The following is a 27,135-nucleotide window of genomic DNA, read 5'->3' as shown; positions in this document are numbered from 1 at the left end:
GTGAGCTATGCTAGGACAGAGTATTTCTCTCTCTGGTCTGCTAAAACAGAGCAGTGCTGCCCAGAAAAGTTGCCAAGAGCTGTGAGATGCTCCCACCAGTGTTTTTCCTTGGTCTTGTCTCCTTGCCCAGTGGTGAGCCCACTAAGAGCTCTAGTTTCTCTTTCAGCCAGCTTTCTGCAGCATATGGGAGGTTGGAGGGGAAGAGGTGGTCTGCCCTTGCCTGCAACAGGCCAAGGTGAAGTCTGGTAGGGCTGCAGCTTTCAGGGATGGCTCATCTGGGGCAGATCTGCAGGACAGGGCTAGTGCTTGGCTCCTCTGGGAGACCACATCTGGTCTTAGGTGTGTTTCCAGTTCTGCTCAGACCTCTAATGACCTGCTTCTTAAGTCTTCCTTTCCCACTGCTTCTGTTTCACTTGTGGTGTTCAGCTTCCACACAGCTCTTAGAACTGTTAAGGCTTGTTCTGCAATGGTGAGGATGGTGTTCCTCTTCCTTCCATCTTTCTTTTTACAAGAGTGTAGTTTCCTAAGTAGCATTTGTACTGCCTTCCACCCCCACCTTCTTCATTCCTTCGCAAAATAACACTTCATTTTCTGTGTTGCCAACTGCTCTGCCTGAGATGGTGCAGTGGTGGGAATGGAGGTAAAAACAGAGGCAAGACCCGAGTCATGATGCGCATGTAGGAGGGAGGAGGTGTGGGGGGACAGGAAATATTCATGGAGCCTTGCATGGAGGGACCAGCAGTCTGTGTGGCACAAAAACATTTTAAACTCGCAACAGGGGAGCTCTGTGTGGATTGAACACTTCAAAGGGGGAGTCTGCCAGCTACAAAACCCAAATCTTTAAATAACATGAAGAGCAATGAGGAAAAAGCCTGAGCTGCTCACTCACAGGAAGAGAGCAGGCTTCACTCAGCCTTCGTGTAAAGCAGTGTAATCCTATTGGCTTCAGGGGTGGTACAAGGGCTTGTGTCATGGAAGAATTTAGCCTGCTGGGTCCAACAGTCTTACTTGGGCTGAAAAATTCTTTTGTCCTGTCTCTGCACTGTGATTGCAGCAATAGGCACCAAAACGTGTGTTGGTTTTCGTTCCAGTGAGGCAAGTTTTACCAGGTTTGCATGAGGGACCCTTGTTAAAACTCCACAGTTGAAATGAAGGGAAAGTTTATCCAGCTTTCCAAAATGTTCTCTTTTGGGGCAGACTTCAAGCTTGGAAAATGTCAAGCTTGAGAGCTGAAACTTAAGGAAAATTACAAGTAATAGAGGTTAAGCAGTTATAATGGAAATCCCTTGCGGGGGTTGACAATAGCCAGTAACAGTAGCCTGCCAGCTATTTTACACAGTTTAAAGGACATTCTCTTTTAAAACGATTATAAAATGTACTTTGCAATTAATTGAAGGAGCTCACTGCTCCGGAATACTGGAGAAAACCCTGCCTAACTAAACCCTACTTAAATGCACAATAGCCTTAGCCCCTATGTTTGTATGACTATGGATGCTTGCTGGTTTTAAAGGAAAACTTTAATATTCATGTTTGCCTTACTGCTTACCTGAGTGTGAGGGAGCTTGACATTATTGATTTATGAGGGAGTGGGTGGGTGATGGGGATGGCCTATCTGAGGGGCTTTTCTGCATGGGGGACTCAGCAGCACTGGGGGACTCACTGCTGGGGACTAAGCTTCCCTGGAATAAGCATCTGCCTGAGCTTCAGTACTTCAAACAAGTCAGACTGCTCACAAGGAGCTCTTTGGTTTGGGAGCCAGATCTTAGCCAGTCAGTCTCTGAAGAGCTGAGGTGGTAATGCCAAACCCAGGATAGAGAGAGGTGAGGGAAAAGGAGTCAAGGGTCTGAGGTTTTTGTAATCCTTCTCTCCTCTTGAGGTGTATGGAAATTGTTACCTTAAGTGAGCTGGATCCTCTATGCTGGTACTTTTGCTATAGTTCCTCTGGCCTCATGTTGCACCCCACACCTTCCTGGCACAGGAACTGATGGCATCTTGTCGATGCTTACCATTTCTACAGAGGGTACTGCATACTTCTGCTTCTCCAATTGACCTTTAAAGTAGTGTTCCTTGAGGCTCTGATATGAAACAGATAATGAAAAAATACACAACTGTTACAAAGCCCAGTATCTCTGTAGGGACCAAGATTTCCCTGATCTGTGGGTTGCTTTATTTTCCAGTAAGTTTTATAATGCCTCCTTCCAGGAAGACATTACTTGGGTTTGGTTTTTTACTTTGAGTGCATGCATGTAATTTCAAATACCTTCCTCAGACTCCAATACATAGTTCTTCAGAAATATAATGGGCAGGTAGGCATGGAAAGGAATTTGATTATACTTGAAAAGAAAGACAAAATAGACCTGAATGGTAAAGCTATCCAGCATGTTTTAGGTTTCTCTGTGTAGTTTAGGTAGAAAGGATTGTTCCTTTGCCAGTGTAAATATATAAATTTTAAAAGAGATGTCAAGGACTGCTTAACATACAGACAAAAAAAAGTTTCACATGTCTGCCCTTATAATGGCCCTATGTGTTTGCATTCTACTTATTTATGCATTCGCGTTTGGTTTATTTATGAGATCTTTGCCCAGAAATGTTACCCTATTAGCTCTATATGGTTCTATATGGTAATTAATATATCACTGTGATACTCCATCTGTTATTATTTCTCCAGCATTTGCACCTATGAGCCCCAACCAAGATCAGAGTCTTATTTGGATCAGAGGATCAAAGCCTCTTTTGTAGCAGGGGCTCCACATATGCATAGAGAGTATCTGAGGCTTTTTAGTCTAAACACAGAAACTGGGCAAGTGTCAGTGAATGGACGGGTGCTGGCCCTTGGCGTCGCACTGACCAACCTGCCAAGCATTATTGAGGAAAGTGCAGTAGTTGTGGAAGTCAGGCTCAGATCCCCTACAGTCCACTTCACCATCCTGCCTCACCTCAGTACTGTGGCACTTATATAGTATTTCCTTTCCAGAATGAAAGAGTGATATGATTGTGATTTACTTTCTGTATTTGGGCTGTATGGAGTACCTGCCCAAGGCCACAGAAAGAGGTGCAATAATTGCACCCAAGGCTGTAGTCTTCTTGCTCATAAAATGGAACAATAGAGCAATATTTAGCAGGCCTAACAACAACGACACCCTAACTTGTGTCACGGTTCTCTGAGATTTTGTGCACCAGGAGGTGCCTACTGGGAGCAGAGAGAACTGAAGCCCATAGCCTCCTCCGTAGTAGGCTGGCAAATGCAGGAAACAGCTGCTCTCCTGCCCTATAGCAGTGATAACACAAAAGATGCTTAAAGGTCAGTTGTGGTTGGGGTAAAAAGTTAGTAATCATGGTTCTTGCACACAGAAGTGTAAGAAGAAGGGAGGAAAGGAAGGGATAGTGTCAGTATAGTTACGATTTATGAACCCAAAGGTAAATTAAACATAAACAACCTGTAAAGTATGCGATAATAGAAGGAACATTTTAATTCAGCATTAAAGATTGTGAGCAAGTGATTCTGGCAGGCTACGATAATATTTTAACTATTATGGTGATAGTGTTATTGTTACTCTGGAAGTAGAAAGAAAACTATCTTTTGTTAGAATGCTAATGTGTTAATAATGATAAAATATGTGGCTCCAAACTGCTATCCAGTGAAAGCAGCCTTCATAAGCAATGTGGTGTTCATGCTGTCTGGCACTCATTATTTTTGTTCAGTGGTGGCAGGAAGGCACCAGCTTAACTATAAGCAGGCAAGCTGAAAAATCTTTGTTAGAGGAGGGAAAAAAACTAAGCACAAGATTTCTACCACAGTCTCCTAATGGTAGAAACAGAGACAATGGCAATTATGACATCCAGAAAATGCTAAAGGAAACATGAAACATCCAGTCATGCTAGCAGTGCTGGAAATTAAATCTTTCTACCTGAAGCTACATTAAAATATTTCCTTTCTCATCTTCCTCTTTGGAGAAAGAGGTTTGTGTGTGTGCAGATCAAAATGAATGTTTATTACTCTGAAAAGTGATAGCAAATAACAGTAAATGCACTCACAGTAGTGGCCCATGGCAATTGTATTTTAAGTGGTTCCTCATGTTTCTACTCTATTGCTTGGTCTACGTCTTTCCATCTAAATCCAAGAGCTATCTTTCTGCAGGAGGGGGATGATGGAAGATTCCATATTGTGTCCTACAATATAATTTATTTGGATGATGTGTTAATTGCAAAGAACTCTGTAAACCCAGGTGTGTTGATATCTGAGGAATGCTCTGCCAAGGACAGCTTTTGAAAACAAAATGGGAATGACCATTTCTTAAAGCTTTCCTGTAGATCACACAAATAATATAAAACAACAAAAAAAGCCAGAACTGAATTCAAGCAGTTACCTCAGAGGCCATTTATCTACCTCTTTTTTTGTCTCAAAGAACCCAAAACACACCTTATTTCCAAAAGAAACATCCAAAGGAATAAACTTTCAACTTACCTGCATGCATTTGTGTTGTTCCAAGTTTTCTGGCTGCAGACACACTCCACACTGTGCAGGGGTCCAGCCTAAGGGTTACGTACTGCTGGTACTGTTGGTACAGAAGCAGGTTTGCTTTTCCTGCATTGTGGCCTGGCTTGGTGTCAGCCAACACCAATGGCTCTCCTAGGTTATTGTTCATTTTACCTTTCTTCTTTTTCTTTTTGTGACTTTATATACGGCTGTAATCTGGTGCCTAGACATCATACTTGTGTTATGCCTTTAAATTGCCGTACAAGTGCAACATACAAGGTCTGGGAACACAGAATTTTTGCTTGAAGTTACTCAGGTTATTATAGAATCATAGAATAGTTAGGGTTGGAAAGGACCTTAAGATCATCAAGTTCCAGCCCTCCTGCCATGGGCAGGGACACCTCACACTAAACCATCTCACCCAAGGCTTCGTCCAACCTGGCCTTGAACACCACTAGGGACGGAGCATTCACAACCTCCCTGGGCAACCCATTCCAGTGCCTCACCACCCTTACAGTAAAGAACTTCTTCCTTATATCCAATCTAAACTTCCCCTGTTTAAGTTTTAACCCGTTACCCCTTGTCCTGTCACTACAGTCTCTAATGAAGAGTCCCTCCCCAGTATCCTTATAGGCCCCCTTCAGGTACTGAAAGACTGCTATGAGGTCTCCATGCAGCCTTCTCTTCTCCAGGCTGAACAGCCCCAACTTTCTCAGCCTAAAAGACATTTTCTGTTGTGTGTTTCTTTTTCTTAGTAGTTTTTTGCATAAACTACAACTTCAAATATGTTCAGACAAAATTTTCCTACTTAAAGTTTGAAAACTATCATTATGAAAATAGGGAAAAAAGGCAGTTTTGTTGACAGATGTGCCTATTTTTCAGTTTACTGGTATCTATAAACATCTGAAGTAATACTTCAGATTTCTAGCTGGGGATTTCTTATATTCATATGTGAATAAACCACAAAGCCACAAATAAGCACTTGCCACTTTGAATGTTTTTTTTGAAAGCTAACTGCAGTGGCATAGTTGAACTTCAGAAAAAGTACTCACATGCAAGGCTTTGCAAAGACATACTGCAAGTTAAAATCCAACAGGCTTGGTAAGGCATGACTGTAACCTCAGCCGGTATAGTTATAAAGGACTCTTATGCTGATGCCTTAAACATATCACCTTATTACTGCCTGTATCCAGCAGTTTAGAACTGCCATTCACATATCTTCTATGAGAAGCAGGGCCCTCCAGGAGGGAATGCCAGTGTGCATGTTAGTGAGCTGTACCAGTGGGTTTAGTGTGCCACATGTAGCGGCTCCCCCAAAGAACCGAGACTGTCTCTAAGTGATACAATGAGAAGAAATAGTGATAGGACAAGGGGCAATGGGTGTAAACTGGAGCATAGGAAGTTCCACGTTAACATCAGGAAGAACTTCTTTACTGTAAGAGTGACAGAGCACTGGAACAGGCTGCCCAGGGGGGTTGTGGAGTCTCCTACACTGGAGATATTCAAGGCCCGCCTGGACAAGTTCCTGTGTGATGTACTGTAGGTTACCCTGCTCTTGCAGGGGGGTTGGACTAGATGATCTTTTTAGGTCCCTTCCAACCCTTGGGATTCTGTGATTCTGTGTGATTCTGTGATTCTAGCTTGCGACAGATCTTAGCACTAATAAAAATAGACTGCATGCAGTACCAGAGATAAATCTATTCTTTCTTTGTGAAAGATCTGATTTGAGGATAAGCAGGTGAAGTGCAGTGCTAGATAATAATAACAGGGTGCTGAGACAGGATCAACACCTGACTCCACAACCCTGTTGGAAATGTGGAATAAACCCAGAGTGCTAACTCCAGCACACTTTGAATGACATAAACCATGTGTGGGTAAGACCTGGATCTTTCTGAAGTTATTACGCTGTGGTCACTGATGAGCATTATAACCATGTCATTGCAGTCCTAGATCTCTTCTCTATCCACTCTGCAGTGATAAATAATTTTACCAGCCAACTAGACTTCACCCTGTGCTATTTAAGAATAATGTGTTTGTGGATATGGTCTGTCCTTAGCTGTGTGTATCCAGTGGGGTCAGGAAGAAGACAGGTTTTTAGGAAAGACAGTGGTTTTACATATATATGTATGATATACAGTAATGGACTAGGATGTACATTTCAGTTGGCCAAGGCGTTATAGGCATTACTCAGAAAAAGCTATTCAGCTACGAGCATGCTTGTGTTTTGCTTTATGGGGAGAGGCAGAAAAGGCATAAAGCAAAAATACTTCTGCCAAAATTGTTCTTGTCTTGCCAAAAGAATTATACCTAATTTTTCTTAAATGCTATGCATATACTCAGTGTAAACATTGTGCTTAAACTTCCATGGCTGCTCCACCAGGCAAGGTATAATAATCTCCATTACTACTTAGAATGGTCTTTCAGTCCAGATGCAACTTTATTTCTTTATCACTGTGATGAAGTATGTTTTACTAAACTTTATTTTATTGCAGCTTCCCAGAAATGCATGTTTTAATATACAAGACAAGCATAAGCAATGAGCTCATATGCAGAAAAGGGTCTGGTTTATAGTTATTGAATATACATGCTCTGTGTTTGCTATGAGTTTAATATGTATGTCATGCATTCTACTAAACAATTCAAGCATAAATGGAAAAGTTGGGTAATAATGGAAAGAATCTAAAGCCTTCGAATGCCAAAGCTCTTGATGGAAAGGCAGGTAGGAAGTAAAAGCTTTGATTCTGCTGTTTATACTTGGTTTTAATGGCAAAATCCAAAACAGCCATGATGATGAAGGGGGATTTTTTTGGAGCTTAATGATAATAGGTCAAGTATGCCAATTATTTGGTGCACTTAACGCAAGAAAAGGTGCTCACTTTATTGGAAGGTAAAAACAGAAAAGCTATAGTTTTTGTAGCTATAATATACAGACAGGAAAGCAAAATTCTGCATGTTTAGCAATGCAGGTCTAACTCCAAAAAGCAACTTCAAAATAGTACTATGGTATTTTGTGGCCTTTATCTCCCAGCAATTTCATATCAAAGGTGCTTAACTACAAGCAATCTGATGGTTTTTCTATCAGTAGCGCACAGTCTCCCTGGAAGCTGAAAGTCAGACTTTGTTGCTTTTGACCTGCACATCAGCAACAATAACGATTCAACCACCAGAAGTTACAGTCTATTAGTCTGTCCACAGACTTCAGTGGGTGTTGTTTCAATCCCCTCACATTTAAGAGCTTGGCCTTTTTTTAGTAGTTGTTATTAGTATTGTTGTTTTAGCGTATTTCATCTTTGGACCTGTTGGTATCCTTTCGAGCTTGGGCATGTCAAGTCCTTTTCTTTGGGGTGACTTAACGCAGAAGGCAGAGGACTTTCTGGTTTTACCCCTTCTTGAGGAAGAACAATTAGCCCCAGTGGCAGAAGAGCAGCAGAGGTGAGATGACTGTTCCCAACACTGAAACCCAGCCATGGCCTGAGGTTCCCAGAACTGCATAATCCCTCCTAAAGGAAATCTGGAATAGCTTGTTTCATCCAAACTGAAAAGTCAAAAAATTATTGAAACAAAACATTTTACTGGTAAATACTTAAAAAGGGTTTTGAAACTAGGTCACATGTGGACTTTTTTATCAACAGTGCGTTGTATGAATGGAAATGGACAGGCTTTTGGACACTTGGATTCATGCATAACACTTCTGTGGTGGGAAAGCACAAAGGCCTTGTCACTGTTGCACTAGCCAGTGAGGTGTACGCAGTCCTCCTCACTGATAGTAGAGCAGAGCAAAATCTGCAAATGCAAGAAGCAAATAGTTCCCCCCAGACTGGGCTACTCTGTGCACATCCACTGTGCAGCTGTGGAAAAGCTCTGATGCCAGGTGATGAGCTGGCATAGTTCAATTGCCTGTACTTCACCCTCTTGATTAAAGGCAGGCATTTGCCCATGTTCTCTAAATTACTTGGGATCATTTACAGTTGTAAAAATGTGCTGTTACAAAAGCTTTGTCACTCACCTTTAGGGATGAACATGTTCAGCTCTGACAATGTTATCTAGAGAGAACAGCAGCTCCAATCATCTCAAGCATGCTTGCAATATAACATGGCTTCAGGCAAAGCTCACTGACACTAGAGCTGCAAAAGAAAGGAATGGAAATGAAGTGACCATTATGATGAGAAATGTGAGGCAAATGACACACAATTTTGCTTGAACAACCAAATTTAAATAACAGAAAATTGCACTGCCTGTCTTTTTTAATGTTTTTATTTTTTTCCCATTTCTAGTTCTCTGAAGGTCTTCTTTCTGTAGCAGTGAATTATTCCTGGGCTTTAACATAAACCAGCATGTATTGTTGAAAGCTGTAGTGCTGACCAGACAGAGCAAAAGACTTCCAAAACACTGCCGTCTCGCGGCAGCCTCTTTGCACCACTGCATCTGCTGCGCAGCAAGTACAGCCTTGCCAGAGGTCACAGGCAGATGTCACAGGCAGTTAGTGGTAGGCAGGATACATAGCAGAAACTTCCTTAAATTTCACAGATGAAGATGGAGAGTTGGGTTTGTGCAAAACAAGAAAATGAATCGGATGAGACAGGTGCCCAGTTGAATGATGACAAAGTAACTGAACTGCTGCCAAGTGAAAGGCAGCCCCGGATTCCCTTGATAGGTTTCTGTGCTTTCATGAGCCTTATAGCAGCCCTGAATTCAGTCACCTTGCTGGAGCAGTTCAGAGTCTACATTGACAGTCAGGAAGGTTTACAGCTTGGGAAGGCAGATGACCTGGGATGGCTTTCTCAGAAAGGGAGCTCTCTTCTTTTCCAAGCCAAACTTGCTATACTGTCTCCAGCACATCCTGTTAAATACACTTGGTACAAAGTGTCACAGTAATTTTGCAGTAAACACCAGATGAAAGTATCCTAAATCATGTCAATTAATGTTAGTTCACCATTAGCACCACCAGTATTAAGTCAGGGATGTTTTCTGCCATGGCTTGCTTTAGCACTTAACACTTAAACCATCATTATTTCTATGTCTGAATTACCACCATTCAGAGTATTTCAGCATGTATTCTACAGTGTGCTTTTAAAATCAAACCAATGTCTTAATTTTTGACACATTATTTCCTAGAATTATAGTCTTTAACATTAGGCAAATGAGGGTCAGCTTTTCCATTCTGTGGCTTCAAAACACTGTGGGGTTTTTTTCAGAAGAGTTATTTTGTGCAGGGTGGAAGACCTGCTTGGATGCAAGTCTGACCTGTACATCTGGCAGTCTATATGGGGCTTTATCCAGAGCTCATTAAAGTCACTAGGTGGATTTCCACTGACCTGTAATGAAGAATCTTTTTATTCTATGCCAAATGTGTTGACCTCTTATCCTGTAGTATGCTCCAGAGTTTGTGTGAATCTCCTGTATATTGCAGTCTGCTCAGAGGTATTGTTAGAAAGAAATTCTTGCCAGACTGCAAGCTCCAGCTCCCTGAGCATCTTCATGGCCCTCCTCTGGACCAGCTAGAGCAGTCCACATCCCTCTTGTGTTGGGGGCTCCAGAGCTGCATGCACTACTGCAGGTGGGGTCTCACAAGAGCGGAGCAGACGGAGAGGATCACTTCCCTTCACCTGCTGGCCATGCTCCTTTTGATGTAGTCCAGGATATCGTTGGCAGTAGTAGAGCCCTGTTGGGGCCAGAATGCTTGCTGCCTTTTGAGACCAAGACCTTTGATGCAAAATATCACTCTATCTAACATTAGTGGCTTTAGCAGTAACACTAGGACCACGTGGGTAGTCCCAACAGCCTATGATAAAAGTCCTGAAGAGACGGAAAGTACTGAGTGCAAATACAGCTGTGATAATACTACCTTCATAACAGATTGATATAGCTACTGGCACCAGTACAGATTTGCAAGGCTAGGTACTGTTGTAATTTGATGCCTTTCTTGCCTTATTCATTTAAATGTATATAATTTTATTTTATGTACCCACACCTTATAACCCTTGGCTTCACATGTCTGCTGCTGTAAAATACAAGCTTGTAATTTTCTCAGATTTCCAACCTTTTCCTCTTCTGTTTCTAATTGCCTTTTTTTTTTCCCCTCCCTTAAATGCACTTAATTTTCCTTAATGACGTGATACAGTTGCAGAGATGCTTTAGGTAAAGCAGGGAGGCCTGTTGTCTTTCTGTTGCAGAAAAATATTTGCTTCTCATGGTTCAAATTTTCTGAATTTTTTAATCCTTATGTTTTCCTAACTCCTCCCCCTGTTGTGTCTTCAGGTAAACCCAACGACTATCTGTAAACACTCTCTTTAATCTTGATATAATCTGCAGCTCACTAAAACTGCCCTTCATGTTTGTTTTTGATATTTAATCTGTTTGGACATCCCAAAAAATTGAATGACTTTGAGGCAGCAATAAGGTGCCAATCAGTGTATTAACTCATCCTTGTATGGAAGTGACAAGCTTCATCTGCTCTTGGAGCCTTGACTAAATACAGCCAAGAAGAAACATGGAGAAAGCCATTTACCTCCTTTTTATTTTTAACTTTGATGTCAGCAGGTATCTAGCTTGCAGTGCCTAAAACAGCATACTTTCCATGCAGGCACACAGGGTGAAAAGGGAGGTTTGTTCTTTGAGAGCTGGGCTCTTGGTGTCTATATTGGTATCCCTTTCACCCAAGTTCAGGTCCAGTTATTGTTTTCATTTGGTCATGAGACCTCCCAGAAATCAGAGAGATGTTAGGGATAGAGGCTTCATATCCCTACAGTGACAAGACAGCCCTGATTATAGCTCTATGTTGGACTTACCTGTTGTGGATTGTAAAGCAAATGTTGCAACTTGCAACACCAAGTGGGGCTGGGGGTCCATCAGCGAGGCGCTCAAATCTCCACTAACAAAGAAAACTGTGTTACAGAATGGTGATAGGCATTTTGCCTCTGAGTTATCTCTCTTAAACTGCTGAAAATACTATAAAAAAATCACTCTCATAAAAGAGCTGTGGGAACAAAATAAGGGAGCACAGCTTTGCTCAGGAGTATAAAATGTGCCAAAGTTGTTCCAGTTATGAAGGTTATTGTAATTTCTAAGAGCTTCTTTCTTGGTGCCAGCATTCTCTACACAGCAGAGCAGTCAGGTCTCCAGAGGATTTGATTGTTGTACAGTCTAATGCCAGTGGAGTCTCAGTAGAGCATCACCATGTCTGCAGGGGATTTCAGCGGCGCCCACAATGACTTGCTGTAACCTCTTGGGATAAATCAGTGTCCTGCTAGCATCTTTGCGCGCTGGAGCCCCCCACATTGGAGCAGAAACTTGCATAAACATGAAGAACTTAATCATTCAGCTCAGTAATTTCTGGTGAAGGACAAATTAATGTCCACTGATGATCTTACAGACCAGTCAGTCTCACCTCTGTGCCTGGCAAAATCTTGGAGCACATTCTCCTGGACAGCATGCTAAGGCACATGAAAAACAACAAGGTGCTTGGTGACAGCCAGCATGGCTTCACTAAGGAGAAATCCTGCCTGACCAATTTGGTGGCCTTCTATGATGGGGCTACAGAACTGATGGACAAGGGTAAAGCAGTTGATGTCATCTACCTGGACTTGCGCAAAGCGTTTGACACTGTCCCACACGACATCCTTCTCTCTAAATTGGAGAGAGATCAATTTGATGGATGGACCACTCGGTGGATAAAGAACTGGCTGGATGGCCGCACACAAAGAGTTGTGGTCAATGGCTCGATGTCCGGCTGGAGACCAGTAACGAGTGGTGTCCCTCAGGGATCGGTGTTGGGACCGGTCTTGTTTAACATCTTCATCACTGACATGGACAGTGGGATTGAGTGCGCCCTCAGCAAGTTTGCCAATGACACCAAGCTGTGTGGTCCGGTTGATACGCTGGAGGGAAGGGATGCCATCCAGAGGGACCTTGACACGCTTGTAAGCTGGGCTGATGCCAACCTTATGAAGTTCAACCATGACAAGTGCAAGGTCCTACACCTGGGTCGGAGCAATGCCAGACACAGCTAAAGATTGGGCAAAGAAGAGATTCAGAGCAGCCCTGCAGAGAAGGACTTGGGAGTACTGGTCAATGAGAAAATGAGCATGAGCTGGCTTCAGTGTGAGCTTGCAGCCCAGAAAGCCAACCGTATCCTGGGCTGCATCAAAAGGAGCGTGACCAACAGGTCAAAGGAGGTGATCCTGCCCCTCTCCTCTGCTCTTGTGAGACCTCACCTGGAGTATTGTGTGCAGTTCTGGTGTCCTCAACATTAAAAGGACATGGAGCTGTTGAAGCAAGTCCAGAGGAGGCCACGAGGATGATCAGGGGACTGGAGCACCTCCCGTATGAAGATAGGTTGAGGAAGTTGGGGCTGTTCAGCCTGGAGAAGAGAAGGCTGCATGGAGACCTCATAGCAGTCTTTCAGTACCTGAAGGGGGCCTATAAGGGTACTGGGGAGGGACTCTTCATTAGGAACTGTAGTGACAGGACAAGGGGTAATGGGTTCAAACTTAAACAGGGGAAGTTTAGATTGGATATAAGGAGGAAATTCTTTCCTGTTAGGGTGGTGAGACGCTGGAATGGGTTGCCCAGGGAGGTTGTGAGTGCTCCATCCCTGGCGGTGTTCAAGGCCAGGTTGGATGAAGCCTTGGGTGGGATGGTTTAGTGTGAGGTGTCCCTGCCCATGGCAGGGGGGTTGGAACTGGATGATCTTGAGGTCCTTTCCAACCCTAACTATTCTATGATTCTATTCTATGATCTTTTGTTTGCTTGTACTTGCTCCTTTTTGTGGAAAAGCGTTGCCTCCTCATCTCTCCCACTTGAGTTCATGTAGCCAGTCCCTAACTCTGATATCTAAAAACACACGGAAAAAACAGCTATGCCATAGCTGCTAGCTGCAATGACAAAATAATTTGTGTAGCTGGGACCTGTCCCTCTTTCATGCTCTCACTCAGTAGCCCCTGGGGCTTGGAGACACGAGGGCTGGGTACAGTTCCCATCTCTGTCACTGATTTGATGAACCTGAAAGAATCATTTCATTTATTTGGGCCTCAGTTTCCCCATCTGTGAGAGCATATGATCTTTTGTAATGTACTGCAAGATCTTTGTCTGGAAAATGTCCTTACAGTACCCAAGTACTGCTGTGTATTACAACAAACCAGGATGTGTTGAATTTTGGATGTTTTTGTTTTCTTTTTATTTGATTGAGGGATTCCTTGGACCTCTTTCCATATTTGCCTGGATGTATGCTTATATGACTCTTACTTGTCTGTCTCCCTAACTGATTACTTAATCTCCAATTGAATTAACTTGATTTTAGTTGACATCAATGAAGTACACTGCAGGTGTGGAAACCAAGGTAAAGCAATGCTGACAGCCTGTTTTAAAGTTGGATTTTCTTTCTCTTCTAATATTTTATATAATAACACATAAATGTATAAAATGCTTGAAAGAAGAAAAAAAGCCCTTTTTTCTGCTGCTAAGACAATGAAAATGAAGTGTGAATGATAATGGATGACTATGTTACTGCAGATCAATTGTGCTAAATCCTTCTGGTAATGAAAAAACTATTTGATAGAGCAGAGTGAATACTGCACAAGAATTAACGGATGATCAGAGTCATTGGATACATCTATTTAAAACAGCTTTCTTGTGAACAAGCATGTAACCTTTCATGCTCCATTGCTATGAAAAATCTAACAAAAGGGTTTATAGACAGGATTACTCATACACAATTTGCAGGAATACTCATAAAAAACATATTTTGTCTCTGTTGCATATTTTGCATGGGCAGCCCATTTCTGGCTCTGTTTCAGAGAAGCACTTGTGGTTTTGTCTAGTTTTAAGCCTACCTTTAAGTCACATCAGCTTTTGTTCCATGTCAAGACAATGAAATCTTTGCCACTCATCTTGATGACAGCAGGTATGTGCATATCATCCATGCAATCCAGATGGCATTTCCATCCCTAATTTATCAGCTTCTGAACAGAAATAAAATGCTGTGTGCTGTGGAGCCATCAGCAGGTGGAGGGAGTCTCCAAGGGGTGTGTTTGACCTATCAGTGCTCCCAAGCTCACCAAACAACAGCAATGGGAAGGAAAAAAACATATTTCTCAGAGGGGATGCCTTGTTCTTCCTCTGGTGCATCGTTCGGAGGGTACACGCTGGCAATGAAATCTCATTGCTGAGCATGATTGCACAGCCCAGCTTTATGGTCAGGAAGGGCCAAAGGTAAGGACCTCAGTCAATGTGCCATGAAAGCAGGTACTTCACTTGGCAGCATGCAGCCCTCCTTCCTCTTCAGGCTTTTGCTGCTTCCATTTTCTGAGCATTTATGCTGACCACAGTTAATGCTTTCTTCTTCCAGTGAGTCCGCTTTGCAGTGACATACAGATGCCCCTTTTACTAAAGAACTGCCTGGGCTGGGCTGGGGCAACAGGCACTTGGGCAGTGCTTCACATGGCAGTGCCTCCTCGGGGACCTGGTGGAGTGAGACCAAATGGCTATGGTGCTGCACAGCAAGGCTAGTGAATTAATGAGCCTATAAAGAGATCTGGAGGCTTCTTGGGAAGTGCATTGTTAATGCTATTAAATATTACTTAAGCCTACAACAAGCTGCATGTTCAACAGTTTAAACTGTAATTGCTAGCTGAAGCAGAAATAAGACTGAATGTATATGAATCCTGTTGAAAGCTAATATCATTTTGGTTTCTCAGATTAGCAGACTCTACAATTAGCAATGTGTGCAGCTGATAATGTTAGTGGAGAATCTATCATACAGTGCTGTAGGATGTGTTCAAATTTGAATACAGTACATGTGCCACATTTTACCAACTTCATGAGTATTGCCAGATAACGAGATAACAGAAGAGCCCATGCTGCCTTCCTTGTGGGGGGAGGGTGCTAGGAGCCACAGGAATGTGTGACTGACTTCCAGTAACCTTACTTTCTCTCCCAATACATTCATGGTTTATGGTTCCAGCTCAGAAGCCAACGCCTCATCCATTTTTTGCCTGCCCTGATCTTGTCCTGTGACATGGCAATGTTTAGGGACAGGGAGAAGAGGGAGGAAGAGAAATCTCTCTTCTGTGGCCAAGGCATCTTTAGCTCATATTATCCGAAGCCCTTGTACTGGCACATATTTTCAAGGACTTTTTTCATGTGCGTACCACTCTGTGTATCTATTTAGAACAAAAGTTAGACACACACATAAAGCCCAACAAATGCTTTTCCCACCATCCATAAAATCTAATTTTTGTATCAAGTATTTGAAGAGTGGGTAAGTTGGGTCCTGGAACCCATGCTGGGTGAAAGAGAAGTGCAGATGCACCGCAACTGCCTAAAATATGACCAGTCTGATTTATTTATTTATTTTAATGCATTTGGAGCAAAGGTGCAACTGTCCCACCTCCCTGTTGCTTTGAAGTTCTAAGATTTGGCTTTTTACTCTGTCCTTCAAATGAGCAATCAGTATGCACTTTTTCATGTCTAGCACCTAACAGCCTCTGACAGTCACATCAAACCTGACTGGGGATTCTGTACGTCCCACTACAGTCCTCTTGCTTTGAAATTTTTCATGCAGAAATTTAGAGAAGAAATGTGCTGTTGATGATTTTCCCCTTAAATCTGGAAACATTGAAGAAAACATTTCCTAGAGGCGCTCAACATAAGTAAATTCTCTTTGCATCTATGAATCTGAGAACATCTCAGTATTTGTGTATAGAGGTATAGAGGATACTAGAGTGTAATAGCCTCTGGGCTTAAGCTATTGTTAGGTCTATTCTGCTATGAGCCGTTTGGCAGGGAAGGTTTCTCTGCGGTGGGTGCTGGGCAGTAGGCAGTGCAAAGAATAAATAATAGTAATAGTACTGGAGACCTCAAAAGCCTCTGAGAAGTCTTAGTTATAACACGGTAATTTTGGATTATCTCATCCCTGCAGGCAGGTGAGTGATGGAGGGTTCAGTTTACAGGATGCTCCATGTATTTTGTGGGGGCACAGTCATTACCACTCAGCAGTCTCTTCTGAAAACTTTTGTATTGCAGTCAGCACTCTTTGCTTGCACCCTGTCCAGCTCAGCTTTTATCTTATTTTTCTGTCATTTAAATGATTTTTCTTGAGGGGAGGATGAGGCTGTAATAGCAATACTATCTGCATATTTTCTTAGATCATGCCACATCATCTTAAGCTTCCCTTCTTTTCAGAACTTCAGGCAACACATCATTGACAGAGCTGGAGTGACTTGGGGAGGACTGCCATGATCGTTTGCCAGGAGTGTATATAAAATCCTCATCACAATGAAGCTAGTGAGCTCTTTGTTGCTGTTATTAGCCAAGACTTTACTCTGTTTCTAAATGGTGCTGAGGAAAAGGACAAGTGAGTTGAATACAGTGAAAGAAACCTGACTGCTTGGCTTGATGGGGGACAAAAAAAAAACCCCAAACATCTAAAACTCTCTTTTCTGTAATTTCTGCCTAAGTAAAATGATTATTCCTTGCTATAGTCCACCATCGCTCTTGATCAAGTCTTGAACATTGAATAAGTGATTCGCAGGTAAATGTCTCTGCTTACAGCACCATTTTTATTTGTGGTTTGTTTTTTTCCCCACCAGCTGCTCTGAGAAGATCAGTTTTGAAAACAGCTTGTGGAAATACGCAGCTGAATGCTCACTGCTTGGAAAATCCCAAAGAAGGTTTAAATCTACAAGCAGCATCATGTACACAGGGTTTTCAAAAGTGACCCTCCATGCAAGGCTGTGCCAGCAGCTCCATCTCAGATGACACAGCAGCTTGGCTGTGTGTGGCCTCCTACACAAACAGGGCAAACATTGGGAAGAATCAAACTCTGGAGATGTATCTGTGGAAAGGAGAGTTTCTATTCTTTCATGGTGGAAAGACAATCTTAGACTCTCAGTGGGGGACATTACTGCCCCATAGTTTCAAAGTTTTTTAAAGGACTTATCTGGTTCTGCTCACACACACACTCTTTAGAAATGTTAATCTCACCATTGTTCTTAATTGTTTCATGAAAGTGGGAGGTATTGTCCTCAAAGGATTTTAAGTTACTAAGAAGCATTTGCTAAGAAATGTGATGATGTACAATTTTTTTTTTCTGCTGCTGAGAGTGTTACCAAAAGTGAGGTAAAGAAGGAGGGCTTTATTGTAAAAGTTCTTTAAATAACTTGCTATGTTCTTGGCTATCCTCATTAAAGTGATTTTAATAGCAAGCCTACTCAAGCGGTCTGACAGCTCACATCATTGTGTATGTAGCTACAACAGAAATGTGCAGGGGTGGCAGGGGAAGGACTTTGTTTCTTGGATCTGGCTGTGCCTGAGCTGGGAGCTCTCCAGGCAGACACCTTCTTTTCTTTAGGGACGGGAATTACCTGGATCATCCTTGCACAAACTGACAGAGATTCTCTGAGTTTGAAGGCCACTTCAGGAGTCCTTCCTGCTGCTCTGGGAGCTGCCCAGCAAAGCCACCGTGAAAACTTCTGTGGACAGAGTCGCTCTTTTGGTGGTTTGAGTTAGAAAACTTTGTTCCCTGTTTGCGTAGCTCAGATGTGGTTGAGCCAAATGTGATGGCGGTGGAGGCTGCTGCTATTTTTGTCATTTTTATGTGTTTATGCTCAACTTCTAAAGCAAACCTCCTCTCCAAGAACAAAGACCTCAGCAAACCCCAGTGGCTCAAGTCTCTCCAGCATGTCGCCAAAGGAGCCAGAAGCAGAATTTAGCTCAGGAGATTGTATCTGCCCAGACTCCACATGTACAATGACAAACCATCCTGGTGTGTTCCAAAGAGGAGGCACAGATCATTGTGTCTATCACATGTGCAATGTTGGTTCCACCATGGAAACTGAACAACAGGTTGTTCCAGAACCAAACAGCTCAGCAAACGGCCCTGATCTGCATCAGTACTTTTGAAAAGCAGCAGGCACTTCAGTCTATTTCCTCATGGTCCTGTGTGGTTGCTGTCATGCCCACCTTCACTTGTAAATCAGAAGAAGGGGTGTGACCTCTGTGAAAGGAGAAGACTGCTGCTGGAAGAAACTCCTCTTCAAGCCCTTGCCATTTGTCCCTCCTTCCTTCTTCCTGCCAGAAGGCAAGTAGCTAAGGCAGTGATATATTCTCTGGCTTCCTCATGTGTTTTAAACCACTTGGTGCCCTGAATTAAGCTAGGAAGACAACCATGGGTTTTTTTCCTGGGTACTTCTTCAAATTAACTCTTCAGGATTCAATACCAATGTTATGATACTGATATCTGACAGTGAAAGGACTTTTTCTCATTAGCTGCAAGTGAATAAGGCCTTATGGCTGAAAATGAGGAGAAGAAAAGTAATGCTGTTTGAAAGTGTCCTGTGACTGCCCTGAAGAGGATAAGTCTGAGCTACATACATATGCCAGCCTGGGCAGTTTTCTTCACATTTCAAGTTACCAAGCAAATTCAAGGAGTGTTAGGAGGCAAATGGGAAACATTTCAGCACTTCTTAAAGATGTGAATTAATAAGCAGAAGCCGGATGATAGACGAAAGCTTGTTATCATCACAGGGAAGAGCTAAGGCATGTAGAAGTTATGTGCTAAAATACAACCTCACCAAGTGCTCACAGCAACATCCTGCAACACCTCAGATGGAAGAGTCCTGCTATATGGAAACTGTCTTGTATGTATCTGAGTGGGTAGATGCAGAAAAAAGCATTGCAATGATGATTATACCTGGGAATGCACAGAAAGGAGAGCAAGGTAAAAAAACATACCTGGAGAAGACTGTCTCATTGCATACCCTAACTAAATATGGGGCGACATGTTTCTTTCTTCTCACTGGGTGATAGTTATTGTATATATCAGGAGGCGGTACATTTGTGTTCACCTCTGTTCCTGGGCTGTGAGAACAGGCTGGCTGCATCCACAAGGGTGGGTTTATGCCATGTTTGTATGCAAGAGCTACAGCGGTTCTGCAGGAGGAGGCACAAGTGCTCATCTGGTTTCCAGCTGCTCATCCCTGCCCAGTGAGCACTGCATCTTCCAGTCCACTTCTCCCTCATGTAAAAGCTAATTGGTTTCCCTCTAAACAGCAATGAACTATTATTTAAATGGCTTCACAGTAGCCAGGGCAGGGCAGAGAGCTGTTGTAGTCACAGGTCAGTGGGATGTGGTGGAGGAACAGTAACTTCTTCAGAAAGAGCAACCACAACTAAGACAGGACTTGTGGCCAATGCTGCTGCTGTCCTTATGGTCTCACCTGCTCTTGTAGTGGCATCCCCAACTCCATGCTGGACTAAAGGAGGGGTTTAGAGTTAACAGCAATGACTGTCCTGTATTTCTGTTGGTCTGCGCCTGGGGTCTTTTGCAAGCCCTACTGGTTAATATCCGTGTAAGTCCAGGGCTTATGTGCCCTGTTACTTCACTTGGAGTTTTGAGAAAGAGAACACTATTGCTGATACCAAATGACTGCTATTCCACCCATATGTGACACATGGAAAAACAGAGGTGCCACCTATGCTGTTTTACTTAATTTTTTTGTACGTATCTCGGACCATAATATGTCCTCATTATTTTGTGGTGATGTTATAGATTATAATGATGGTGTAATGAGCTAATACGTTCATTACTCACTACTCCAGCATGTAAGCCAATTACTTCTGTTCATTCAGAAACTAAAGGAAGGTTGTTGGGGTTTTTTTTAGGACAGGTTGGCAAACATCCCCTAGCCGAATTTCCAAGGGCATCATCCTCTCTCAGCTGCACAGCTTCTCGTTAATATTTGAAAAGGTTTACTGCAAAATTTAGGATCGGAGTGTAGTATTTTATGCAGTTATTTCAAAATTCATAGATTATTAGATTTTTCAGGCCAGAAGGGACTATTACTCACACCTTCTGTGACCCCCTATATAACGTAAGCTACATTTGTTTAAAGTTTCAATTTGTTTTCTTGAGCAAACTTGTATTTATTATATGTAGTTTGGTACAGAAGAGTAGCTAGTGAAAAGGTTGAAACCCATAAATATTATATCAGACCACCTGGTGCTCTGAAACTTGCTTCTGAATGATGGCCACTCAAAACAAAGAGTAGCTTGAAAGACAGGGGAATATAATGATGTGACTATTGCAAAGAGCAAGTGAATGGCTTCATGTTAGGCAAAGTTGTTTCTGGAAGCCCAGTTTCAGTTCAAGTGTTGTTTTTATCCTTGGCAAACAAATGCTCTTTCAGTCAGCATAACCTTTATTTTAGAAATACAGAAGCAAGAAGGGATATTTCTGTACGAGATCAAATTATACCTGAATAACTCAGTAATAAAGAGCCATCTCAAGCTGACAGGGGAACGCCCATTATCAAAGGACAAAATTTACACTTAAGGGTGCAGCATGCAGAAAATAGCCTGATACCTACATAACTATAGTCACTGCAGAGTAATGATTCATCTGAATACTGCAGAAATACATTTTGTATTTACTGACATCCCGTTGTGTGATTGAAGATGTGTTGAATGGCTCAAGAGAGATGTTTCTCTCTTAGCATCTCTGTTTTAAACAAAGATGAAAAGGAAGGGCCATAGGAGTCTCTGACTGAGCAGCCATCTCTGTGACACTACCCTGGGCTTTGATGATCTTGCTTTCACTCAGCCTATTGCTCACACTAGAAGCCTGCAGAAGTGCTGCACAGCTCAGCACAGGCCCACCATGTAAAAACTACAGGTTCTGTCTTGATGATTAACGTTAGCTGTTTGAAATAATCCAAATGCTGCTCTCTGATCTGATAAAAAGAATATATACATTGGGTGTGAATGATGGGAGTGAGGACGAGGACAGGAGTTTTTTGCCAAGCTCAGTTTTCTGAGAATGAAACAGCATTTGGGGAGGGGAGGGGGGTGTGCAGGGGATATGATTTTATTTATTTCTCTTTTTTTCTCCTCCAGATGTTGCTGTGCCAGAGGCTTACCCTTGATCAGGACACTGTGTTTTACTGGAGTATCTGCGGGTTGCCTGAGATGGGAGAGCAGAGATTCTCCTAGAAAGCAGAAGAACAAATGCTCTGGTGGTACAGGAGGAGTTCGTCTCGCAGTGTATCCGCAAGTGAGTTAATAAGGGGAAGTGTTTCAGGTCCCCACAGGTACAAAATCCAGCAGTAGAGTTCAGCAAATCATGAGGTACTGACTGGCAACTTTTCTCAAATTTTGCCCATTTAGCTCATTTAGCCTTCTGTATGTCTTGCTAGGCTTTATTTGGTCTCTTCACACCTCGTTTCATTCTAGTGAAAGCTGGATATCTAAAAATGAGAGTATCAGCAATATGAGCACATACTTGCCTGTGTGCAAAGACACTACTGCCTCTGCAGAAGCAGATCAGCCCCCAGAAAATGAGTGAACCATTCTGCATCAAACAATGTCCATTGAATACAAAAATTTAGAAAGAGGCATGGTATGCAGTAATTAAATAAATTGTACCTCTACAATGTGCAAAGGTATTCTACACAATGTTAGAGATTTTCATTTGAGCCATCATTTCACTGTTTCAGTTTATAGTGGTATAACTTAATTTTTTGTCAAGACCAGTCTTTTGCTACTCCTGCTCTTAAAACACTCATTGTTAGAGCTTTTTTCTAATGATACTTTAGGATATGTTGTAATTGTCATGTAATTGTGTTCTAACAATTAGTTCTGTTTACATCAGCTTCTTTCATCTGGCTTTAAGAATCACAGAATAGTTAGGGTTGGAAAGGACTATAAGATCATATAGTTCCAACCCCCCTGCCATGGGCAGGGACACTTCCCACTAAACCACGTTACCCAAGGCTCTGTCCAACCTGGCCTTGGACACCGCCAGGGATGGAGCATTCACAGCTTCCTTGGGCAACCCATTCCAGTGCCTCACCACCCTTACAGTAAAGAACTTCCTCCTTATATCCAATCTGAACTTCCCCTGTTTAAGTTTTAACCTGTTACCCCTTGTCCTATCACTACAGTCCCTAATGAAGAGTCCCTCCCCAGCATCCTTATAGACCCCCTTCAGATACTGGTCCTACTCTTTTTCTTCATGCTTTTTAATATACTTTAATAATCTTTCTATTGAAACTGCAGTTTCCTAGATGTGACACAAATATAATATTAGACCTATATATTGTTATTACATTTGTTGTTTGTATATTGATGTGGAGCAAAACTGCTGACTCTGTGGAAGAGATTTGGTGACACAAGGACTATTTAAAGCAAAACACAATTAATACAACACCCAAACGGTACCAAAAAAAAAGCCCAAAAGGAACAAAAATTAGGAGCTACTCATGATGTTTTGCCATTTTCTGCACATGCTTGTTTGACACACTCTGGTTATGTGAGCATGAAGGAGTGGTGAGTGCTGTGAGTTCTTGCTTTTCTATTAAGTCCCCTGAGCATCCATTCTGGATGTAATAAAAGATCTTTGTACACTGAGTCATGAGAAATTCAAGGGTCCACTCCTGAGATTCTTGACCAGTGGAAGGTTTTGGTTTGGGTTTTTTTTTTTCCAAGGAAGGTTTTGCAGCATGGTAAATAAGTTGATGGCAGGTCTGTGGATTAAAAAGTACTGTCTCAGGCATGGTTCCTAGCCTGGAGAACCAGAGTAGGAGTGCTGTATGCATGGGTTGGACTAGGCATAGTGCTCCACTTCTCACCCTGGAAATGTGTGTATGTAAAGGGTAAGTTCTTCAGGGAAGTAAGTTCTTCAGGGAAGAACTTCGTTGCATGGCCGTATAGTTGGGAAGCTTCCTAACATCTGCCACAGAGGTGTTTGCACCTGAGGTGGTTGTTTGGGGCCTGTTTATAAGCAGTGCACAGAATGAATTGGTCTTTCCCAAGGTAAAATTCATCTGACTCATTTTTGATGTCTGATTTTCTGATGAAGTAAATAACGCTTTCTAGAAATTCCTGTACTGAATAGAAAGGCAAACTACCCTAATTACCTCTTGTTTGGATATCAAATTTAATCACCTTAAATTTAGGTGAGAGAATGCAACCTCATCTGTCACTGCAGGGCTCCAGTTTCTGAAAGAGCTGCTAGGAGCTGTTCAGGTATATAAAATAATTTAAATTTCTAAAGTTAAAACAAATTAATTCATGCTTTTGTCTGTTTACAAATACAGATCGTGCTTTGTATAAGTAGTTGCTTACAGCATGCAAGGAGTTTGTGTGTCAGGCTCTGACACAGCAGCCTTTGTTTTTAGCAGTGCTGCAACGGAGATTGATTACTGAAGGAGAAGAGAACATAACAACTGGCAGAAAAAAGCTTGGATACCAACTGCTAGCGAGAAGCTGCATCAGCTCTTCTGCTCTGCCGTTTCCTTTTTAAACAGTTCTTTGCTGTCCAAGCAAGAGATTTTCACACCAGTATACGAAGAGGGCCTCTATTCAGACACTGCCAGGATGTAATAGTCCAAGTCTTGGCAACATTCAGCCTCTGGAATTGTTCAGTCCCAGACCTAATTTTTTGTGTTTGTGTGTTGGTTCTTTATTTCCCTGCCCCCAGCAGACACTTAGACATAGGGACAGAGCAGAGCCCACCCGTGCAGTTCAGCCAGCAACAGGAGTAACTTGTCACTGCTTCCAGGTGCAAACTTTCAGATCAATGATGTGGGATTGAATGACAGGCTGGTGTCAGTCATCCAGGGGCTGTCTCCAATGTTAAAGGGAACCCGTGTTCTCCTTATTCCCTGAAGGATAACTTTCAGGCAGTAAAAACACCTCATGACCTTTAGGAAAATCCCAAGGATATAGAGCCAGTATGATTCATATGGTTAAATTACTCAGAGCCTTGATAATTTTTATTATCATTCTCGCTATATATTATGTCAAGTAGCTGGACACATATAAAAGAATAAGACTTTTCTTTCTCTGGAATTACTGGCTTCCAGAGCTGGAAATAAGAAAACAAGAAAGAACAGCACTTAACTAAATTATATTATTGTGAGCTTTATCAAATAGCTCTCAATGTCCAGGACTACATCTCCCACATGCTGTGACCTGTCTCCTTGTGCTTTGCCCTGGCCAGAGCTGTACAGAGTTTTCTGCAAAGTCCTTGCACAAAGAGTGCATATACAAAAACTAGGGAAGGAGCTCAAGACGCTCTCCCAGACCTGTTCAATCCCGCAGTATGGATGCTTTCAAAGCAGGTTTCAGGGAGAAGTTTTCTGTGAGTGTGGTCCAGGTACAGTGTTTTGATACACAGGCAAACAGATCCACTAGTTATGAAACAGTGAGGAAGGGCACAAAAGAAAGTGCAGCTTCTCCATGTACTCCTGTTTCAGAGTTTGCCTTAGCAGAAAAACATGGAATGTCAGATGAACTTGACACCTCCTCAGCCCACAGCCATCTTTGCTGGGTGAGGAAATTAGTAATATCCAGGTAGCACTTGTCAGCCATCTAGGATTCTTCTTTTCCTTCCTTTTCAAAGAGAGTTGTTTTGTTGTTTGGGTTTTTGCTTCTGGTCTTTTCTCCCACCTGACTTAAGCCACTGGTCTATCTATGAATTTGTTACTCTTTTCCTGATGGAGTACCATGGAATGATAATATGTTACTGTGAAGCCCATAATGACTTTTAATTGTGGCTCCTAATGCCGTATGCTGTCATTTAAATCTCAATGGCTGTCACTTACTCGTTTCTCCCCCAGAGAAAATACGACTCTTTTCCCTTCAAACATCTGTAGTAGTGCACAGTTTATGCCTGCCTTGGTTGGGCTAAGCGAGTCACAGAATGCCAGCTCCTCACATTATTAGCTTCTCTGACTTAGCCCTGGTGGAAAAAAACCTTAACTTTATCTATTTCTCACTTTCAGGGAACACCCTAGATATAAAAGGAACATTGCAGATTCAAACAGACATGTCCTTGCAGATATGCTTTTGTGGTTTTGTTTGTTCGAAGACGACCAGCCTGGTGGCTCCTGCTGTCTTTTTTAGAAAGAAATAAAATCATCCATGCAATTACTTTTTTGTGGGTGCTTTCCTGAGCAGAGTGAGATGGCTTATTTCACAGTGAAGTCATTGGAGTTCTTCCTTCTCATTTCGGTGGCACTGGATTTCATGCTCAGAACTTAGCACTAAGCAGTTTTTACCACCTTGCTTACATAGGGTGGAGAGGAGGAGGAAGGGTTTCTGGGCAAGTCACAGCAGCAGTGCAGTATATAACTGCAATAAAGTTCTCTTTCAAGCAATGTGCTACATTTGAAACTGAATGAATGTGATTGTATTTTAAAAGATCTGAGGGGACAGCATATGGGGGGTCTGCAATATATAGGTCAGCCAGATCTGGAGGTAGACACATGGTTTTCCTTGAAGAAGCATACCAGCAAGGTGTGAGGATGGGTAGGAAGAGAGGGGCTTGTAAGCTGCTCAGTCTCACCCTGGAAGGAGTGCACAAGATACCACAAAGCAATAGCTGTGGAGATTGTTCAGGTACAGTAGAGGGAAGCATTGAGTCTTTACCTTTCCATTGGGACCCAGTACAGAAGGAAGCATTCTTGCTGAGTGCTGACTCTTCTACCTGGCTGTATGACCAAAGGTTGCTTCATCTAATGCCAGTCAGGACTATAATGTAGTTTCGTAAGGGTGGTATCCTTGGAAAATCACTCTGGGACTTCTGCATGGGAAATGTAAGCGTCACAGCTTAAGCTATCCCATTGCTACTTTTAATTTGTCAACAGCTGTAGACTTGTAAACTCTTACATGAACCAGACAGAAAGGAACAAAGCCACAAATGGCTGGCATAGTTGTATGTGATCAGTCATCTCGGCAGCAAAAATGCCCCTAAAGGAACAGAGGAACTTGCTCTGGCAGAAGGTACTAAACTATTTGTTTAGTGTCCTATGCTGAAAAGAGACTATAATTTTCCATTTATTCTACTCCTTTTTTCTAAATCTTACGCTGAAACCTAAAACATGATATCATTCTAACTGTGGTTGAATAGAACAATGACCCAGCACATGCCTAAATAGAAGCTGAGATTTTCAGAGAAGCCTGAGGGGGCTGAGCACTCATCTCTGAGTGGAAGGGAATTGCAGTTAACTCTCAGTGTTTTCCAGGACTGACTTCCAGTGCTTTCTTTCATGAGCTTATTCACATTGCGTAGCGGGAATAAATATGCGAATTTATAAGTCTATGCAAATATTAAAATGTGTGGAATTCTGTCTCACTCTTTGATTTTATTTTCAGTTGTTTCTGCATCTTAATTGATTTCATCCTTCTTAAGTTGCACGCTTATTGTTAACCAGCATCATCAGCTAGAGAACAGTGTCAGGGCAGCAGTATGTACAAGCTGTGGTCTGCTATCAGATTTTTCTTATGTCCCTGTTACAGAAGAATGAAACCTTTTCCTTCACTGAGCTGTCGAAGACATGTTGTCTGTATGTGCGCTATGGAGCAAAGCGACGGTGTTGTTCTCATCTCATGGCTTAAAAAGCTGTCTAATATTGACTCAGGGCTAAATGAACATCCTTGGCGCTGGAGGTGGGGATGCTCAGGTGATGGGTGTAGTAGGCTGGTGGAATAGAGCTGTGCTTGCACAGATACACAAAAAGCCACAGTGATAGGCCTTGTCAACACAGCTAAGCTCAAGCTGTTCAGTATTGCAGCAGGGGAGAGCTCTGAGTTTTCAAGGGGAGGAGGGATGCTTAAATTGACAGCTGGAAGAGATGCCATAGGTTAGCTTCTGTGATCTA

General features: G+C 42.4%; 2 long non-coding RNA genes across 2 annotated transcripts in view; both read left to right on the top strand.

The window, feature by feature from the left end:
* The window catches only part of LOC136018928 (uncharacterized), a 156,501-nt gene extending 138,813 nt beyond the window's left edge, over positions 1-17,688 (top strand). Inside the window, exon 7 of the long non-coding RNA XR_010614664.1 lies at positions 17,065-17,688. This is a non-coding gene — a long non-coding RNA (uncharacterized LOC136018928). The remainder of the gene's footprint in view (positions 1-17,064) is intronic.
* An 820-nt stretch (positions 17,689-18,508) lies between these two features.
* Positions 18,509-25,352, top strand: LOC136018941 (uncharacterized). Its single transcript, XR_010614670.1, has 3 exons — positions 18,509-19,193; positions 21,368-21,524; positions 25,258-25,352. It is a non-coding gene; the product is annotated as an uncharacterized LOC136018941 (long non-coding RNA).
* The last annotated feature ends 1,783 nt before the right edge of the window (positions 25,353-27,135 follow it).

The sequence above is a fragment of the Lathamus discolor genome, chromosome 1 (genome assembly GCF_037157495.1).
Source record: "Lathamus discolor isolate bLatDis1 chromosome 1, bLatDis1.hap1, whole genome shotgun sequence".
Taxonomy (NCBI): Eukaryota; Metazoa; Chordata; class Aves; order Psittaciformes; family Psittacidae; genus Lathamus; species Lathamus discolor.
This window is presented reverse-complemented; position numbering and strand designations above follow the sequence as displayed.